A 22111-nucleotide genomic window follows, 5' to 3' on the forward strand; every position below is an offset into this window, starting at 1 on the left:
TCCTGTGCCACCCTTACTCTCTTTTGAATTTTGTTCTGATAATTATGTTATTGAGATATCATGGGTTCAGTGTCCCTGTAATATCTAGAAGACATTATTTCACAGATTTCCTGATCCACTGACTCTTAGAACCTTTCTGTCATGTACACTGAGCTTTAGCTATAGATGCACCAGTTGGGGATGGGTACCCTACAGTTTGTTGTTCTCTGCATTTTTGACCAACTGTGGATCTCAGTACAACGTTCTAGCTGATATAATAAGGAGCATCTTCAATAAAGAGTGAGAGCACATATATCTGTGGCTATAAGGATCAGTACTTAGAATAAAGTAAGAAACTATACTTATTAGGAAAATAGTAGAAGCAAGTTCACCTCTAGGCTCTATGACCTGTCTATCCATGTATATTTGGCTAGGTTTTATAGTACTAGGGATGGAGTTCCTCCTATTGAGTGGTTCTTAAGTCAAATCAGACAGCTATTGGTTACTGCCAAGATACAGGTATCATTATTGTACCACTGGGATACCTTGCTAGGGCAATAATTATTATGATTTATAAACTTTGCACCTGGGTCAGACTGTTGATTGCTCTTCTTCCTTGGCAGCTTGTATAGCACATTGTGTAGCTACTATGCAATCCTCAAGAAGGAGGCTTTTCCTGGTCAGTTCCAGGTTGGTTACGGCAAGTCTTAAGACTACAGGGTATTGTATCTTCAGCAACAGACACTTACATTCAAGGATCCTTTGTGCTTCCATATAAATCTTAGGATTTATTATTCTATATCTTTGAAGAATGCTATGGAAATTTAGATTAATATCTATGAATTGTTTTGGCGGGATGATCATTTCTATATGATTAGTCCTATCAATCCATGAGCATAGGAATTCTTTCCATCTTCTGGTATCTTCCTTGATCTTTCTATTCACAAATCTGAAGTTTTCATTGTAGAGGTAGTTCACCACTTTCATTTGGTTTATTCTTAAATAAAATGTTTTAAAGAATATTATGAATAGAAGTATTTCCGTGATCTCTCTCTCAAAGAGCTGGTTACTGGTATGTATAAAAGTCAATGATTTTATATCCTGCTGCTTTTCTGAAAGTGTTGATCATTTCTAATTTTCTAGGGAATATATGTTAAACATTATATCATCTATAAGTAGAAATAATTTGACCTTTTTTCCCATTTGTTTCCCTTTCATCTCCATCTCTTGTTTTCTTGCCATAGCTAGTTCTTCCCTCACTATATGGAAAAGGAGTGTGGATAGCAGGCAGCCCTGTCTCATTCTTAACTTTAATAGCTTGCTTTTAGATGTTCTCCATTTAGGATGTTGTTAGCTGTGCTTATCATATATAGCCTTTTTTACATTGAGGTATGTTTACTCTAGTCCTAGTCTCCCAGGACTCTAATCATGAAGGCATGTTGAATTTTGTCAAGATTTCCTGCATCTACTGAGATGATCATATGATTTTTATCTTTAAGTCCTTTTGAATGATTTTTTACTGAGGAAAAAAAAATAGAGATACATTTTACAATTGCAAATTGCTGACTTTGCTTCTGTAAACTTGCTTGCATTAGACACTGACCCATCCTCTCCCTGGAAATAAGTAAAAAGTTTCAGAGCCCAGCCGTGGGCCTTGGGACAAGGTCTGCAATTATAGATTAAAATAATAATAAGTCCCTGTTTAAAAAAATTCCTCAAAGAGGACCCAAGATAAGAACCATCTGGTGAGTCCAGCAAACTAGGTCAAATGTCAGCCAATCACAAGCCTATAACTATGCGAACTCCCCTCCAGAGTAACCGCTCCCCCTAGACCTCCCCAAGCCAACCAGTTTACAACTAATGATACAAAATTTCCCGCGTAACAAAATGATTGCTGAAATATATGATGATTTTTAAATTGGGCCAAACCCGGGGCACCTGGTATCTTATGCTAATTTTGTAATTTCTGCCTTTAAAAATGCTTGTAACCACTGCTCCGGGCTCTCTGACTGACCAGGACAGAGAGCCCACTTGCGCCAGTGCTGAATACATTCCTCTTGCGTGTTGCATCTGCTGGTTTGGAATCTTGGTTTCTGGGGGAGCCCTCTCGCAGACGAAAGTATCCCAGGGCTCTGTGGTCTTTCAATTACAATAATCAACTTTCTATGTTGACCTATCCCTATACTCCAAGTACAAATCCAAATTAATAATGGTATATGATCCTATTGGCATATATACATTCAGTTTACAAGTATTTTACAGAGAATTTTTGAATTTCTGCTAATCAGGGATATTTGGCTATAATTCTCTTTTTGTTGTGTCTTTTCTGTGCTTTGAAATTAGATTAATACAGGCTTCAAAAAAGGATTATGAAAGTGATCCTTCTGTTTCTATTTTCTTAAATAATTTGGAAAACAATGATTGTAATCTCCTTTTAAATTCTGGTAGGTCTGCCCCTGTGAATCCATGTGGATCTGGATGCATTTTTATTTGGAAAGCTTTTTATTACTCTTTCAATTTCATTTATTATGGGTCTGCTTAAGTTGTTGATCTCTTCTTGGTTTAACTTCACTAGTTCAAATGAATCTAGAAGGTCATCCATTTCTTTTAGGTTTTTTGATTTAATAGATCTCTAAAGTATTGTCTGATAATAGTCTAAATTTCTTTGATGTTTTCTATAATGTTTCTGTATTCATTTATGGTTTTATTGATTTTGATCATCTCAGATTCTTTTGGTTAATTTGGCTAAGAGACTGCCACATTGTTTATCTTTTCAAAGAAATGACTCAGATTCATTTCTTGTTAATACTATTTTTGTTGGGTTTTTTTTGGGGGGAGGGTTCATTTTACTTGTTTCTGAATTGGTTTTTATTATTTCTTTCCAAATACTGAATTTTGGATTGTTTTGTTCTTGTTTTTCCAAACTCATTCATTTCATCATTAAATCATTTACTTTTACTCTTTCTGTGTCATTCTTTATGTGTGTATTTTTATGTAAAACTGGCTCTCATGTGTCCCAGAGGATTCTGTGAGTAGTGTTCTCATTTTGCTTATTTATAGTAAAGCTTTTATTTCCTTTTTTATTTTCTCTTTGACCCATTGAACAGGAGTCTGTTGCTTAGTTACCTTGAGTTTGAAAGTTTGAATAATTTCTAGAGATTTCTTTGTTGATTTCAAGCTTTATGGCATTTATTTTAAAACTGCACTATGCCATGAAGAGTTTCTTTTCTGGTCCTATTTGGGTTTTTTCTTTGGTTGGTTTGTTGGATTTGTGTGTTTGTGTGTGTGTGTGTGTGTGTGTGTGTGTGTGTGTGTGTGTACTTCCTGTAGCTGTATGAGTATGTCTTTTTCTTAATTTGGGGAAGTTTTCTTCTGTAATTACATGGAAGATCTGGTCTATGGCATTTGCCTAGGAATCTTCTCTTTCTTTTATGCCTGTAAGTAGTATATTTAGTATTTTCACAGTATCCCAAAGTTTCTGCATATTCCTTTTTGTGTGATTTTTAAATTTTATCATATTCTCTGACTGAGTGAAGTAATTCTTCTACTCTAGCTTCAAGTCCTAATAATCTACTCCATTCTGTTTAAGGCCTACCCCTGAGTTTTCTAATTCGATTATTGTAATGTTCAACTCCATTCATTTCAAATTGAATTTGTTTTAGCATTTCTAGCTTTTTATTGAATTTGCTTTTCTTTTTAATATTTAATATCTTTTATTTATTTTTGAGAGTTTCCTACATAGACTTCATATTTGCATAATTTCTTCTTTTATCCTTTTATTTACTCTTCTCTTATAAAATACATCCCTACCACAGTTTCTCCTCCCTCAAATTCTCTCTCTCCCAGATTCACTCCTCCTCCACTTCCCTTCAGAAAAGAGCAGGGATATCAACTGCACACCGCAAAACAAAATGCAATAAGCTTAGGAGCAAAGCCTCATAGCAAGGCTGGACAAAAAAAAAAAAACCAGTAGAAGGAAAAGGGTCCCAAGAGCAAGCAAAAGAGTCAGACACCCCTCACTCCCATTGTTAGGAGTCCCACAAAAATGCCAAGTTAAATAACCACATATATGTAGAGAACCTAATGCAGACCCATGCAGGCTCCATGATTACCACTTCAGTCTCTGTGAGCCCCAATGAACCCTACTAAGTTGATTATTTGGGCCTTGTTCTCCTGGTTTCCTCCACCCCTCTGGCTCTTACAATCCTACCTCCATTTCTTCATCGGGGTTCCCAGAGCTCTGCCTAATGTTTGGCTGGGGTCTCTGCATTTGCTTCCTTCAGCTGCAAGAGAAAGCCTCTCTGATTGAGTTAATAAAATGTTCATTTCTGATTGAATTTGTTTTAGTATTTTTAGCTCTTTATTGAATTTGCTTTTCAAATTGTGAATTGTCCTTGTCATTTCTTTCAGCTGTAAATTTGTGTTTCCTTAAAATTTAATGGAGAATTTATTCTTACTCTTTTTAATGTCAATTAGGTGTCTTCTTTGAACTTCTTCAATTCATTGATTATATTTATAATTGTTCTTTGAAATACCGTATCCCAGTGCTTATCTAGATGATTCCCATTGGAGAGCATTTCGATAGGAGTGTTCCGTTTTTGGAGGAGACATATTGTCTTAGCCTTCCCTATTGTTTGTGTTTTTTCAATGTGGCTTATGTTTGTGGACATGTCTCATTGGTTGTGTGTCTGATATGAGACTCTAACCTGCCTCTGTTAAGAAGATTTTGCCATTACCTAAAATTGTTTGATTTTAGAACACATATAAAGAGCTTATAAGTCAGCCCTTCAGATACTCAGTGTTGAGTTTTGATCTGAAGAATGTCATTATTTTCAATTTAGTGGTAATTTAAACACTCATGAGTGCAGCTACCAGGCTGGATGTTAAGTATAGCAAGGCAAAATGGGGCAAGGTATCCATCAACGACAGGGTAAGGATACAGCTGCAGCTGGGCCTTAGCTTAGAGGAGCTTCATGGAAGAAAGTTGGAGCAACTCAACTGGCTGATGTGCATGAGAGTATAGCATGAATCTTTAAAGGTCTTATTAAAAAAAAAAAAAAAAAAAAAAAAAAAAAAAACCTGGAGCCAGTTATTGGGGTGAACACTGAAACATCAGAGAAACAGAACAAGCCACAAGCCACATCTAATCTCACCTCACCAATTCCTCAGCTGAACTTGTTTCCTTAAACTGGAAGCCTCTGTGTCTTCATCCAAATGGATCTCATCTGTACTGCTGCTAAAAGCTAAAAGATTTTTGTTTGTTTGTTTGTTTGTTTGTTTGTTTTTAAAGGCTCTAGTTCCTGGTCCTGATGCCTTATATACCTTTCTGCTTCCTGCCATCACTTCCTGGTATTAAAGGTGTGCTGTTTCCAGTGTGGCTTTGAACTGAGAGAGATCCAGACAGATCTCTGCCTCCTGAATGCTATGATTAAAGGTGGGAGCTACCACTGTCTAAACCTATGTTGAGTATAGTGGCTGTTCTCTTCACTGACCCCCAGATAAGTTTATTGGGGTGCAAAATATATTAACCACAAGAGAGTGTGACTCAATCTTGATCTTGGATCATAGGATGGTATAGGGTACAAATTGGGAGACATAAAAAGGTGGCTTATACTCAAGTAAGATGCTGATTGGTCCTGGGCATATGTGGCCTTTCTGAGCTAGGGTTTGGGGAACTCACTCTGCTAGTGTGCACTCGGGTACTATTTAAGAATAGCCTGGGTGAGAATTTACACTGCATTTTCTAAAATTATTTAAGGATCATCAATTTTAAAATGACAGTTTTCCAGTCTGGTGATATAGCTCAGTCATGGAGTACTTGATCATTATGCTCAATCCTTAATGCCAACCCCCCAAAATTAAATTAAGTTTAAAAGTAAAATTATATAACATGTTTAAGTATGGCAAATCTGAAGTGGTGAAATATGACTGAAACACTTTTTAACTATTTATTGTACATAAAATAACTAACATCTAAAGTTCCACTTGAACTATTTCATGGAGCCTGTCACATTGCCCTACATGTGAAATAGGGATAAAGATTTCAAATGGAATTTATGTTGTGAAATTGCTGAATATCAAATAGAGAAACTATCCTGAATTTTTTGGGTAGAACCAGGACAATCACTTAGGTCCTTAAATATGGAGAGAGGGCAAGAAAACAAGTAGAGTGATGTGTCTTGAGTAGGATTCAAGTTATTGGCAGTTGGAATCAAGGATGGGGAAGGGGCACAAGCTGTGTGCCATGGAACAGTCCTTTTCTACACTAAGTATATGTATTGCTCACATTTGCTAATAAAAAGCCACTTGGCCAATAGCTAGGCAGGAAGAGATTGATTGTGAGAGCCAGACTAGGAGAATTCTGGGAAGAGAGAGTGTGGAGTCAGAGAGTTGCTGGCAAATGCAGAGAAACAAGTTGAGAATGTCATACTGAGAAAAGGTACCAAGACACAGGACTAAACATAGATAAGAATTTTGGATTAATTTAAGTGTAAGAGCTACTTAATAAAAGTCTGAGCTATCAGCCAAGCATTTATAAATAATACAAGCAAGCTTCTGTGTGGTAATTTTGGAAGTGACTATTGTGTATTTGGGAATTGCTGGCAGGACAGAAACTTCTGCTAACATATGGCATTCCAATATGTGGCCAAAATTTCCACATAAAACCTGACAAAGCTTAAAAAAGACTTCTAGATGGACAAGAGTGGATTCAAGCATGGCTTCTTGGTAGCTAACTTTTCTTTGCTGGGCTCTGTTTGCTGGTGATGAGCAGAGGCATGACTCTTTTAAAAGAGGCTTCCTGACTTGGTGCTAGCAGCAAAAAATGGGCAACTCTTCTAAGAGGTCCTACTATCAAACACTTATATAATGTTTATGTGCAGCCGGCAGTGACAAGCTACATAGTGGTGGTGTGGATCTAGAACTTCCCAGAGTTGGGAAGGTAAACATGATTCCCAGACCTTGTGGTAAATGTACCTCTACCATGAGACTAGATTCTTATGGAACCAAGAAAGGAGCTAGCACTGATATACCATGATCTAAGCTACACAGCAGGGTTGTTGTTTTTTTTTCCTCACAGAAACAGAAAGGTTACAAATATACATTAAAGACAGATAATGATTAAAAAAATCTCCCTAAACAGGTCACAGTGTGTTAAAATATGTGTGTGTGTGTGTGTGTGTGTGTGTGTGTGTGTGTGTGTGTAGGCTTGGGAGAGAAAAGAAATAGAATAGTAAAAAAAATATATATAATGAGCCATGTAAAGATGGAAAATACACATAGAGTCTGGATATCGTATGCTATTGTGTTGTCTTTAATTTTTTGACTACTAATGAACAAACAATAACTGCTGAGAGATATTTGATTATGAAAGCTGCTAGATAATGCCTACCTATATATTTTAAACTATCTTGGCTTCAAAGTTTAAGTCAAAAGATATGTTACTTTGGGAAAGAGGTTCTGCTTTTATTTCCACAGGAAATGAGAGGCTATGGATTCACTCCAAGTTAAGAAAAATCAGACTTGATCAAGGAAAATATCTTGAAAAATCTCTAATGGGAATGGATGACTCAGATGATCTAACATTTCAGAGTGCCTCTGTTGCAGTGTGCTCTGAGTTCTACATTCAGAATGGCTTCAAGGCTCCTGGATAAGATGATCCAGCCTCACAGACTACTCCTTGAACATAATCCTAAATTTTCTAAGGTCCTCCAAAGATTATCAGTGCTTCCAATCAACAGAAAGTAGTCTAGACAACTAGGTCCATATTCCCCAAAATAAATTTAAATATTTGTCATCGTTTAGGGGGCTTGGTTGTAAGTTGTTATGGATAATGGTCAGGAAAAAAGCTAAACAAAAAAGGTTAGATTCAGGGATCTTGTTCTGAAAAAAAAGGGGGTGGGGGATATAGAAATGATAGGATAAAGCAGTAAATTATTGAATCTACTCCAAAAAAAAAAAACTATTCATCTTAAATATTTTACAATGGTATGGATTTTGGTTTATTGATACAAATTTAAAGTTAATTTTGTTATAAGTATATTTCTACTCTTTTTTAATAGATTATATTTATGCAAACCATTTCAAAATGTAATGTATAATTAAAAACTTCAGATTAATAGTCATCTACAATAGTCAAATTTATTGTCATGCTAGGTGTGTTTTCAAGGTCATAATCAAATGTATGTAGTTAGATAGATGGTCTTCAAACACTTCATAATAGAGAATTTAATATATTTAATAACCTAAAGCTTTTCATGGCAGTGAGACATTTCTGCTTCTGGCAGCACTAATTTACTTCATAGAGGATGATGGGCATTGAAAAATTCCATATGAAGTTGTTATCTTTATGGCAAAAGCTAGCCATATGGATAAAGAAATGCCCTTGCCTCAACTGCTGACAGTATGTTGTTGAAACTGGACAAGCAGGAACAAAGAAAGGCAATTGCCAAACTTTGTCAAGACAGGGTAGGACAGTGCTTCAAAATTTCCTGCTTCTAAAAAAGGTCTGTCAGATATTCAAGACCTGTAGGTCAACATTACAGAGGAACTTTGGGTGACTGTCAAGACAGCCTAATGTCCCTTTTTGGTCTTTGATGGCATTGAAGACTAAATAAGTATAATTGTAGTTTTTCTTAGTTATAATAGAAAGTAAATTAGATACAAAACTTTAGACTCAACAAGAAAAGATAAATACTAAGTATTTTATCTAATTTTGCCAAATGCAAATGGATTGGATATTATTACCATAATTCTTTTTTTATAATTAATTTAACTTTACATATCAGCGATAGATTGCCCTGTCCTCTCCCCTTCTGCACTCCCCCCATTTTCCCCCAGCCCCCCCCCCATTCCCATCTCCTCCAGGGCAAAGACTCCCCTGGGGATTCAGCTCAACCTGGTAGATTCCATCCAGGCAGGCCCAGTCTCCTCCTCCCAGGCTGAGCAATGTGTCCCTGCATAGGCCCCAAGTTCAAAACAGCCAGCTGATACACTAAGGACAGGTCCCAGTCCCACTGCCTGGGTGCATCCCAAACAGTTCAAGCTAATCAACTGTCTCACTTATCCAGAGGGTCTGATCCAGTTGGGGGCTCCTCAGCTATTGATTCATAGTTCATGAGTTTCCATTAGTTTGGCTATTTGTCCTTGTGCTTTTTCCAATCTTGGTCTCAACAATTCTCACTCATACAATCCCTCCTCTTTCTTGTCAATTGGAGTCCTGGAGCTCCACCTGGGGCCTGGCCATGGATCTTTGCATCCGCTTCTCTTAGTCATTGGATGAGATTTCAAGCACAACAGTTAGGGTATTTGGCCATCCAGATCACCAGACTAGGTCAGTTCGGGCTTTCTCTTGACCATTGCCAGTAGTCTACAGTGGAGGTATCTTTGTGGATTTCTGGGGACCTCTCTAGCACTTTGCTTCTGCCTATTCTCATGTTGTCTTCATTTATCATGGTCTCTTATTCCTTGTTCTCCCTCTCTGTTCTTGATCTAGCTGAGATCTCCTGCTCCCCTAAGCTCTGTTTCCCTCGAACCTTGCCCTTCATTACTCCCACTGTCATCCAGGTTGTTCATGTAGATCTCATGCATTTCTCTGTCATTGGGTGATCCCTGTGTCTTTCTTAGGGTCCTGTTTTCTAGGTAGCCTCCCTGGAGTTGTGTAGCAGTCTAGTCATCTTTGTTTTACATCTACTATCCTCCTATGAGTGAGTACATACCATGTTTTCCTTCTGAGTCTGGGTTACCTCACTCAGAATGATTTTTCTAGATCCATCCATTTGCCTGCAAGCCTCATGATGTCATTGTTTTTCTCTGCTGAGTAGTACTCCATTGTGTATATGTACCATATTTTCTTTATCCATTCTTCAGTTGAAGGGCATCTGGGTTGTTTCCAGGCTCTGGCTATTACAAACAATGCTGATATGAACATAGCTGAGCAAATGCCCTTGTGTACAGCACTGTGAAAGCTGACTGATAGTGTGAGGGCAGGGACTTCTCATTCATTAGCAGTTCAGTTACCTGAGGGAATGTCTCATATTTGTAGGGGTTAAATACTTGGAAAGCATTGTGTTGTCTAACAAGACATTTCCTGAGGAAATATAATACACACTTCTATGTACCCAAATAGGGAGCCCACAACAGACCAAAGTACATGGATACCACCAAATCCCAACTTAGTGAATCAATGAGTTTTATTGGGGTTATTTATAGGAATATGAGTGAGGGGTTACTTACAGGAGCATAAATGTGTCAAAAACAGCTGCATGCCCAAGGACCATCCCAGCATGAGTGACAACTCATAAAAGCTAGGTACATGGAACACACTTCACAGCCTACAGGCAGCTCAGCTTGTTATGGCTTCTGTTAGGCAGCTAGTCTGGCCTCATAATCTTTATTGTATCTTGACTTGCCTGAGAGTGACTGACAGCAGTTTTTATTGTTTTCTCTTGGAAGAGCGGAGCCTGGTGAATCTGGTCAGCTTCAGGGACTTCCTGGATCTGTTTTGAATTGCTCACCTTTTGTCTGAAGGAGTTTCTCTGCAGAGTAGAATGCATCAATCTGTGGATGAAACAAGGACTCAACAAATTTGAGTTCTAAGGGGTAGTGAAGTGATAAGATTTTAAGAAATGGCAAATCACCAAAGTAAAATTATGTTTTTTTAAGATTGTCACAATGTCCTATTTCCTATAACAATGTGATCCAGAAAATATTACAGTACTGATTCTTTGAGTTACTGGAGACTATTTTATGATTAATAATGTAAAGTTATGATGACATAACATAAAGTCACATGTACCTACCTCAATATTCTAAAATTAAACTATTGTCACTCTTTTGAATAGCCAATGAACAATTTTTTGAGTCCTGTGGCATTTGGGAAAGTGACTTCTATGCTGCAGAGTAAACACTGTTCTTTCCATTTCTTGGGTGAATAATAGTCTAAGCAAAGCATGAGCATACACACATGTATGCACATGTAATAATGTCATGAAGTAGGAGGTTGTGGTAAGATACATAAAAATATGCATGTGAAATAGCTATGTTGTCTACATGCAGCCAGGGTTAAAGGTGTATTTCTCACACCCCTCATTCTGCATTGGCACTGTGTATTCCTATTTTAAGAATAAGAAAAACAGACCAAGATAAATAACGTACATAAGGTCAAATGACCTGGTAGTGATTGTAATAAACTGTTTTGATTAAGGAAAGCTGGCTTTGAAGAGGCCAGGTATAGACCTGGTGCTGTTCACAATGGTTAAAACCTCAGAACACTGCCTGAAGAAAGTGTTTCAAATGTTTTCCATTTACATGACAGGAAGCAGAAGGTTGGTATTCTCCTCCAAACTATACAGTAACAGTGCTGACCCCAACTTAGGCACTTTATTATAGAATCAATTGCTTAATGGCTACCTAAATAAGCTCCTTGCACATAGTAGTCACAAATAAAGAGTTTTGTTATAAGCCTGCTTTATTGTTATGTTATTTGTTGTGACACAGGTTTCATGGATTTCAGGGTGGCCTCTTACTTACTATGTAGGCAAGGATGAACCTGAACTCCTCCTTACCTGCCTGCACCTTTCAAACACAGGATTGCAGGCATGTGTCATCATGTCAGCCGTGAGACTGTTTGAAAAATGAACACCATGCACCACCTGCCAGAGAGGCAGAGAACTTTCCATCTTTGTGGATGTGCTTAGTCAAGAAGGGCTGCTCTATCAGAAAAGAATCTCCAGTCAACAAGTAATGACTGATTTCTGCATTTGCAACAAACAATCTGAGAGTAGGAATACTTCTGTCATGATTTTAGTGGACAGGATCAAAGGATTAAATAGGTTTATTATATAATCCCTAAAGGTTATTCTATCAGTTATGCTCCTCATTGTTGTAAACTTTAAGGAAAAAAATGGATTTATTTGTGCTCACAGTTTGAAGTAACATGAAGCCATGACAACCAAAGAGTGAATTCACTGGCCATGTTGTGTTTGCTGTCAGGAAGCAGAGAGACCCAGGCTGGTGTTAGGCTCACTTTCTCTATCCTGCTCAGTCCAGGACCCTGCCCCTCAATAGCACCATCCACATCAGACTGCATCTTCTTTCTTCATTCAACCTTTGTGGGAGCATTCTCAAAGACACACCAGATATATGTATGCTTTATGATTATTCTAAATCTAATCAAGTTGACAATGAATATCAAATGCTAGCTATAAACTCTTCTATTAATTCTCTTGGCATTATATGAATATTGCACAAAACTGTGTCTACTTGCTGGAATCAAAAGTTCTTAAAAGAACTTTTGTATGAGCCTCTTTCTTTTTCCATTTATTTCTTACCTTTCTTTCAAATGCCCTGCAAACAAATGCCTAGATTCTGAGAATTAGAAACTTAGTTGACTAAATGACAAATAAAAGTAAAGAAATTTTTGAAGTGAGAAATTATAGTGATATTTTATTTGTATTGAAATGTGATTTTATTTGTATGTCAATAAAGTTGCCTTGAGGTCAGAGCAAGCCAGAGCAGAAGCTGAGCAGTAGTGGGGCACGCCTTTAATCCCAGCACTTGGGAGGCAGAGCTAGGCGGATCTCTGTGTGTTCAAGGACACAGGCAGCATGGCAGACACACGCCTTTAATCTCAATACCAACCATAGAAGACCTGGAGGTCTGTACAAACAGGCAGTGACAAGGAGGTCATGTGGCTGGGTTTACAACCAATGAGAGAGGAGAACAGAAAGTTTTTAAATAGACAGGACGCAGAGAAGTAGGTCTCTTGCGGAGAGGAAGAACCGCAGAAGCAGTGAAGGGTAAGGTTTTCCGCTCTTGCTCTGACCTCGTGGTTTATAACTCTGCAATCGGTTCTGTGTTTCTTATTTAACAAGCTGGATACATCTACAAGAAATTATTTGCATATCTATTTCTCTACTCAGGGTGAATATTATTTTCAACAATTTCCATTTTCCAGCCTTGTCTTAGAAAAATTGGAATAGAACTGGAGGAAAAGCAAAAGGGCTTCAGACTTGGCACAGAACACACCCAGATAGCAATTTCTTAGGACAAAGAGATTTTATTACCCTGGAAGGGCAAGTAGGGGAGGGATACCTGTAGATATCAAGCAAATATAGAAACAGGTGTCTCCTCAGGAGTAGTTTTTAAAGAGAAAAAGCAGAAGTCTGGACTAAGATGAATTGGTAAGTCCTGGTTGTACATATTAGTCTGTGTAGTCATTTTGAGACCTGGACCTTAGTGATCAGCCTCAGTTAATGAGTCAGGCATAAGGAAGTGAGCAAATAAGGAAAGGGACCTTGGTAGCTTGCTTTCAGAATGTGTAAGTGCCCAAATAAAGGAACCTAATTATTTAGCAAGGGTGAGGGAAGTAGGACCAGCCATGCTGTCCCCCTGTTTGCAATGCTTGTGCCTGTTAGAGAGACCTTCAGAAAGAATGGTCAGCTGTGATTCAGAGATTCTCTGTGCACTTTCAGAGTGAAGTAGTTCTTTGGCCTGAATGCTGAACTTGTGATAGAACTTGGTTGAAGATACTTCCTGTGTATTTCCTTTCTCAGTATGTGTAGAAACCTGCCTGAGTATTTCCCTCTGTGATTTGTAGTGTTTTTACTACAAGCTGTGAGTTTGTTCTTAACTTCTGGTTTTCCATGAAATGGTAACAATATGATGATAACCAACAGATGATAAGTCCGACAAGTGGATATGAACGAGGATAGGTAAATATTCGTGGGTAGGACTCCATCTGGGTGAGGTTTTCGGCACATATGTTTCTATTTAATCTTAAATCTCATTTTGTAAGTGAAAATTCCAGGTTCATAGAGATGTGGAGAGTTGCTCATGTTTACATTAGCAATGGTCAAACCCTGTCACTCTGATTCCCATCTCTATCATTAATACTGCTCTGTGGACTCATCATTATACACAATGGGTAAAATAGGGGAAATTTGGAACTGGCTGTAGTTCTTTAGATTACTAGGGGTAAATATGTGTTAAAATTTAGAATCTGAGGCCAGGCATGACAGCATGTGCCTGAAATCACAACCACAGCACTTAGGAAGTGGAGGCAGGAGGATCAAGGTTTATAACCCTGCCTTGGCTACATTGGGAGTTTAAGACTGAAAGAATTAAAAGAAAAGAAAAAGCGGAAGAAGTTTGGTTTCTACTCATTACTCCTTGTGTAATATTGGACTTAGTCACTGTTCCTTTATAATGGATGAAATATTGCTGGTATTTTTAGTTTTATAAGAATATTAGAGGTGTCCATTTATAATGCTCAGCCAGGCACTTGTGGCACAATCACCTCTGATAAGTAGTATAAAGTGTTTTAAGTCATAAATTTCTTTTCATTATGTTTCAAATCCACATGAAATATTCATAAGAAAGTCTGTTTGTTTCTTCTCTAAGGAGGAATCAGAGGCACAGAAAGGTTCATTTCCTTCCTAAAGTCCTGAAGTGAAAGAAGTGTGACCCCCAATGCAGTCATCTGCCTGTGGAGTCTATTGTTTAATCACTACCCCCAAATCCCTTCATTCTCAGAACTCTAAGTAAGGGAGCATTGTCAACAAGATGCTGCCGTTGTCAGGCTCTAGAGAAGCACTGATCAATATAAACATGTACACAAAGTAACATTGAGTACCACAGAGGGGTTGTACAACTCACATCAGTGCCCAGATTTCTGCCAGGGACAAAGAACAGTGGAAAACATATCTAGTTCTCACCTACAGGGGAAGTTTCTTTGAGCTCATGATGATTCAGCTTCATGGTAGAAGTAATCCTCAAGATTGCTGCTTCTCACAGTCTACAAAGCTGCACAGGGAAAGCAAGGCTGAATCACAGTCTTCGGGATTCAACTAGTTGTTTATGGGTTTCACAGGAAGTGGCTATCTTCCAAACATGGTACCAAGTTGCTATACTTCAGGAGAATGATTACTTTGTTCTCTTCTTTCATTCTTTAAACCTTAAGTTTTATTTAATTTTTTCTCATTCTTTTTAGATTCTCACCAAGCTAATATACACATTAAAAGGTTTAAATGACATTTTCTTAAGATGAATTAAGAAATTGTCTTGTATCTCAAGACCTTGAACAAGCAGAGCTCAGTGAATAAATAGAAAAACAAACAATCAAATCTTGACAACATGCTTATCACTACAGGCCAAAGGCAAGCCAAGTCTGGATCTACCATTTGTGCTTCAGAAACAATGGTCTCAGTTCTGGCTACATATTAAACACACTGGGAATTTAAAAAAATCTCGAGCAATTCAAAGGCCACCGATGAAGGGGCTCTGGGTTGAGGAGACCACAACATTATTGACATCCTTGTAAAATCTTGTCTGTCACATAATGCACTTGGGTCCTCACAGCAGTTTCCATAGTGCTCACACATCGATTGTCAGGAAGTTACTGTAAGAGGGCATGAGCATAAAAGAGTGGATGCTAGAGATATGGAAGGATATAAGGGGATGAGAAAAGAATGGGAAGGAGTTGTAAGAAGAGTAAATATGATCATGGTAGTTAATGTGCACAAAGGAAAATTCCAAATAACCAGATGTAAGTGACATTCTCTGCTTTTTTATTTTACTAGGACAAAACATAGATGATTTTTGGAGAAAAAACGCATGCAAGATTTAGAGAGATATTCCTCACGAAAGTATTCAAAAATAAATAAATAAAATTGTGTTGCCATGGCAGTCTTTGTGCATAGTTAGGATAAATTCTTTGTTGACACTAGGTGCCCTTAAGTTCAAACCAACAGAATGAAACTGAACTCCTCATGGGAGTAACTGAGGACTCATTCTGAATATAAATTTAGTCATCTGTTCACTTAATTGTTTTAGCAATGCACCATCAAAAAACTAAACTTCTCAAGGTTCAAACCTACTTCCTTAAGAATGCTCTCTTAGTGAAACGATCCATAAAGCATTGACACACCATCTTATAAATGATAATTTTTGGTTCTACCATTTTGGTGGTTCAAAAGGTTAATGACGGACTTATCATTGCTGTCCAAGTCTCATCAGGCACATATTGTCAGGAAGGTATTTAGCATCAGTGAATGTTACAGAATCAATAGTGGTAATGATGAGCTGCTTTCTCTCAGAAAAAGAAGTGAAATACGACTGTCATTTTTTTCAGATGCCTTGAATCAGAGAGCTGGGTCTTTCTGAACCAGTTTTTGTCAGTCACCAACAAGCACGCAGAGAATTTGATAAAAAGAACAAACTACACAGATTAATGTGATGGACAAGGATGTAAGAGTTTCAGCACCTTTCCAGACAATGATGACACACAGACAAAGTCAATGACAATGGAACAAGGCTTGTTTAAGGGGGAACATGAGAGGTGAGAGTTTGGCAGTATAAGGTATATCACCTTGTGCTTACTTTAAAAACTGAATTTGAAAATAGAACTTTGAGAAAAGTAAATTCACTAAGAGTATTTGGGTTATTTTTATGTATAATTGCTTCATAGACTCAAATGGTTTGGTTATGGGTTTGCTTTTCACCAGTTTAGATTTCCTGAGTCCTGATCAATGAGTTTGAGAGAATAACTCATTAGGCAAAAAGAAGATGGTAACATTAAGTATTTTACCTACATGTTTATGAATTGAGAGTCTGTCACATGGTATTAGTCTGTTAGCACAAATGCTTCAAGATTAAAGGTGTTATGGAGAGCAGCTGTGCCTGGCACCATTACAGTAGGGTCAGAGTCTTGGAGGGCAACCAGGGGAGCATTGGTGAAGATGCAGCCTCAGTTACAGTGGAGTCACCAAGATACTGGAGATACCAAGATTTCAAAACACATGTCAAAGGCAGTGGCAGGTGTGATGTAGAGCTGGCCTGAACCTACCAGATAAGCTGTGTGTGTTCTGCCAATGGCAGAGCCAGAGAAGTCGACAGAACCCTTTGGAATCAGAAGACCATGAATGTATCCCAGATGTCAGACACTGAGTTATTAAAACTGTTGAGATTTTTGGTTTTGATTTGATTTGATCATAACTATGCCCCAAATTGCTCCCTCTTGGAATAAGAAATGTTTAAATTTATTTTGATTCTACAGGAACCCACAGTTATGACTTTTGGTGTTTTAAAAGAGATCTTTGGCTTTTAACTTATTGTAAAATTTAAAGACTATGGAACATTTAAAATTGAACTGTTCTCCAGAAAAAAATGAGAAAGGAAGATTATGGCTTATGGTGACTCATTTGTATATCAAGTTGACAAAAGATGGAGTCTCCTAGTTAGCTTCAGCTGTTGACTTGACACAGCCCAAAAATTATATGAAGAATTTTCCATTGGGGGATGGCCCAAATCAAATTAGACTATGGGCATCTTGGTGCAGCATTTTATTGATTGTCCATTGATGTAGGAAGTCCCATCTGTGGGTAGTTGCATCCTTAGGCAGGTGGACCTGAACAGTTTAAGAAAGGTAGGTGAACATGAGCCTATGAGTGAGCCAGCAAAAGAGTTCCTCCATGGTTCTTGGCTTGAGTTGTTACCCTTACTTCCCTCGGTGATAGGCTTCTCCCTTTAAGTGTAAGAAAAAAAATCTCTAGTTCCTAAATTGCATTTGATTATTGTGTTTATCACAGCATAAAAAAGGAAACTAGAAAAAAATATATGTATGTGTATATGTATGTATATGTGCACACACACACACACACACACACACACACACACACACATACACACACACACACACACACACACACACACACATACACACCTTGAGATACACTAAGGAACTTAGTATTACATCAAGAGCAGGTGTATACCCACAATTCTATTACATGTTTTTCACTTAGCAGTAAAATATCAAATAGGTATTAAAAGTGAAGGAACTACAACAAAATATTTATCAATTAGTTCCAAAGGAGCAGATTTACTCATGCCTGTAAGCTGCTGTGTAAAAGCTGCCCACAGAGCCGGGCGGTGGTGGCACACGCCTGTAATCCTAGCACTCGGGAGGCAGAGGCAGGCGTATCTCTGTGAATTCAAGGCCAGCCTGGTCTCCAGGAAAGGTACAAAGCTACACAGAGAAACCCTGTCTTGAAACACCCCCCCCCCAAACAAAATGCTGTCCACAGTGAATTCTCTATCATTACCAGAAGGAACCTGAAGCACTAAGAAGAAACGTGCTCTTTTCAAGATGCTATTACATAAATATGGTTCTTTCCAGTCTGAGATCCTGCTATGAAGTCCAGGCTGGCTCTATACTCTCAATCCACTTGCCTTATCTCCCTGAGTATATGGATGATGGGTGTGTGCCATTATGCCAGGCTTTACATTTAATATTTGTGTAAATCCTTTCATCCACGTTGCTTTATTTACTACTTGATGGATTCACTTCCAAATTCAGTTGTTCAAGATCAATTGTTCTGAACTGAATGGTATCACTCCACCTCTAGCTCTAATTCAAATATGTAGATATAACTCACAATGCGGTCATCTTTGGAGATAGACTCTCCAGGACAAACTGATACTTAGATAAGGTCATCAAGAGACCTCTCAGTGAAGTTAGTGCCTTAAAGAAAAGAGGCACCAAGACAGCAGAGCTTGCCTGCTTGTCCCCCACCCCTCCCCACTACCTTTCCTCTACCCCTCTCGTTTCTCTGTCTTTCTGCGATATGAGAACACTGTAAGAACGTTACCAAACTCTCATTTTCAACTCAGACCTGCAGGCTGCAGAGCTATGAGGCTGTACAATAAATATTTGTTCTTTAAAGGCCTAGCTTTCTGCATTTTGTTATAGCAGCTCTAGGTAAGGCTCCATTTTCTATGACACTTTGAACCTTGTCAGACTCAACCACAGTGTCTCAGAAAGCACCTTTTCTTGTTTAAGACAATGAGAAAGCTTGGTCCTGTTCTAAACATCCTGGAATCATTCTGCAAGGGCATCTTGCTGTAATTTGTGAACTGATAGAAGCCATCTTTCAAATTGTTCTGCTCACATATGTACTTCATTTTTCACAAATAGGGAAACAGTTTTTTGAAATAGCAGATTTTATTTCAAATGTTTTTCAAAACAGTAATGATTCTTTTTATTGCAGTTTTATAGACAAACATAATATCTAGTAGTATATTAAAAATAGTAATTACTATATTTAAAGCATTGTCTTTTATTTTAAATTTATATTTGGTTTTACATTCTAACCAAAGCTTCCCATGGTCTAATTTGAGGTCTGCTCTCTTGTCCACCATAGGTGGTAAGGGGAGAGTGGAGGAAGGCATCTTTTCCTCTCCCTTATCACCACATGGTAGACAAGAGGTACAAGGCCAACTCTCCCATTCTCATGACCTCAGAGCAGGCTCATCCATGCCCCCACCAGCAAGGTTGGCACTACTATGGTGCCCAGGTGAAGTGCAGGGCCTACTCTCCTGAGTACTGGAGGCAGCAGTGAAGGACAAGGGACAAGGAAGAGCATATCTCCCCCACCCATACCATATGACCCATGAGCAGTGAGGCTAGCTTTACCACATTTACACCCTCTTTGACAACCAATAACAACAACAAAAAAACCCAACTGGAAATTAAAGCTTTATGCAACATTACTTATAAAAGAGCAAGTACATAAATACTCAGGTACTTATGTGGTAAATAATCAAGTTCTACACATTGAAAACTACAAAATACAGTTGAGAAAAATTAGAAGTGAGAATATGTAGGTTAAAAGTTTCACATTGTTCATAGGATGTAAGTATTGTAGAATATTATTTTAAGGTATGTTTCTTCTGTTTATGTTGTATTTTTTAACTCTGTGAAGCTGTGTTACAGTGCCTGACTAAAACTGATGGTCTAATAAAGAACTGACTGGCCAATAGCAAGGCAGGAGAAAAGATAGGCACGACTGGCAGGCAGAGAATATTTAGAAGAAGAAATCTGGGAAGGAAGAAAGAGCCAGAGAAGGAGGTAGATATCAGAGGCCAGTCACACAGCTACACAGTCAGGCATGGAGTATAAGTGAAAGTAAGATATACATAACTAATAAAAGGAAAAAACTCAGAGCCAAAAGGGAGAAGGGATAATTTAAGTTAAAAAAAAAAAAAAAAAAAAAAAAAGCTGCCTAGAAACAAGCCAAGTTAAGGCAGGACATTCATAATTAAGAAGACTCCATGTGTGATTTATTTGGGACTTGGGTGTCAGGCCCCCCAAAAAGCAAAAGAAAACACAACAACATTTTGTAAGACTCAAAATTCTTACCATGTCAATTCTTCAATTAATCTATGTACCAAGGAAGTACAGTGTTGGTAAAAAAAAAAAAAAAAAAAAAAAAAAAAAAAAAAAAAATCTCAGAAAATTCTTTGTTTCAAAAGAAAATGTACCATAAACTGTTGTATGGTATATGGTATGATTACAGGTAATAAATATTATATTATATTGAGTATTTAAAAAGTCCTGAAGAAAGCAATTTAATTTTTTTTCATAATAAAGAAGTAATAAATGTTTGGGCTGGGGAGCTGGCTCAATTGGTAAAGTGTTTGGTTTAAAAGAAGGAAGACCTGGGTTCAGTCCCCAGAACTCATGTAAAAGAAAGCAGGGAGGGTATTTTGTTACCAACTAGAAATCATAGTGCTTGGAAGGTAGAGACCAGCAGATACCTAGGGCTTGCTGGTCAACCAGTTTAATGGGACTTGTGAAACTATGCACGAGGTTGTCCTTTTGGTTCCACACATACCTATCATGACTACACGTATACACCTTTTAAGTAATGACAAATATGTGGGGGGGAGGGTACAGTTACAGTTAATTTCATTGAAAATTATATAATGCAAACATGTTCAAATATGGCATCCCTTAAATATGAACATTTTTAAATATCAGTTAGACTCCTATTTTTTAAAAAGAATAAAGCTAACTAGTGAATTTTGAGTGTTTTAGTATGTCAGTTAAAGAGAAAGAAAAGAAAGAAAAATAAAAAGTGAGAAGGGTAGTATGGTCAAAATTTATGATACACAGGAAAGAAATTGTCTTTATAGAGCCCAATACTATATACAATGAATGCACAATAAACAAGAAAAAATGGCTGGGCAGTGGTGGCCCATGTCTTTAATCCCAGCACTTGGGAGGCAGAGACAGGTAAGTGGATCTCTGTGAGTTCAAGGCCAGCCTGGGCTACAGAATAAGTTCCAGGACAGCCTCCAAAGTTACACAGAGAAACCCTGTCTCAACCCCCCCCAAAAAAAGAAAGGGAGAAAAGAAAAGAAAAAGAGGTAAAAAACAAAGTTTGGCCAAATACTAAAAAGTTAACCATTCCCATGGAAGGCCATGATTCCATTTGTATGTATTCACTCAAGAAAAATAAGATAGCATCCATGGAATATTAAGTATATAAAAATGTTCATAGTAACCTCATTTGTAAAAATCTAAAACTGGAAAACAACCCAAATGAGCATAAACATATAAATAAATTAACAAGTTTTACAATGTTCATGTGACAGCATAAAAATGAATGAAGTGTTGATATGCATATAATTACTGTTACATCTCAGAATAACACCACCGCATAAAAGAAGCCAAATTAAAATAGAAAAATAAAAAATGTGATATAATACATGAATTAATATTTAGAAAAATGAAAACTAATCTAAACTGAAAAAATTATATCAATGATTATCAGCATTTTCTTCAGTGGAGTCTCATTGGCATATTAACTACATTTAAGGTCCAATCCCATGTCAACAGTAGATAAGCAACAAAAAATGAACTCAAGGTATTTTTGTAGACATTTTATTTTATATTGTTTGGGCAGTTTTTGTCTTACTGGTCTATTACTTATATACTGTAGTTTCTGGTTTTGTTTTTTATGAGTTTTGTTTCTGTGTGTGTGTTTCATGTTTTTCTTTTTTTTTTTTAATCATTCTAGTTAGGATTTTATGTTATTGTTTTCTAAAGAGAAATAAAGAAAAAGTAAAAGTGTGGAGGTGGGTGATTGAGAAGGTAGGGAGGATTTGGGAGTTCTTTCCATCCTCCGGCATCTTCTTCCATTTCGGTCTTCAAAGACTTCAAAATTTCTATTATAAAAGTTTTTTACTTGCTTGGTTAAAGTCACCCCAAGATATTTTATATTATTTGAGACTATTGTGAAAGATGTTGTTTCCCTGATTTCTTTCTCAGTCCATGTGTCATTTGTATATAGGA

This window comes from Onychomys torridus, chromosome 6, assembly GCF_903995425.1.
Source record: "Onychomys torridus chromosome 6, mOncTor1.1, whole genome shotgun sequence".
Taxonomy (NCBI): domain Eukaryota; kingdom Metazoa; phylum Chordata; class Mammalia; order Rodentia; family Cricetidae; genus Onychomys; species Onychomys torridus.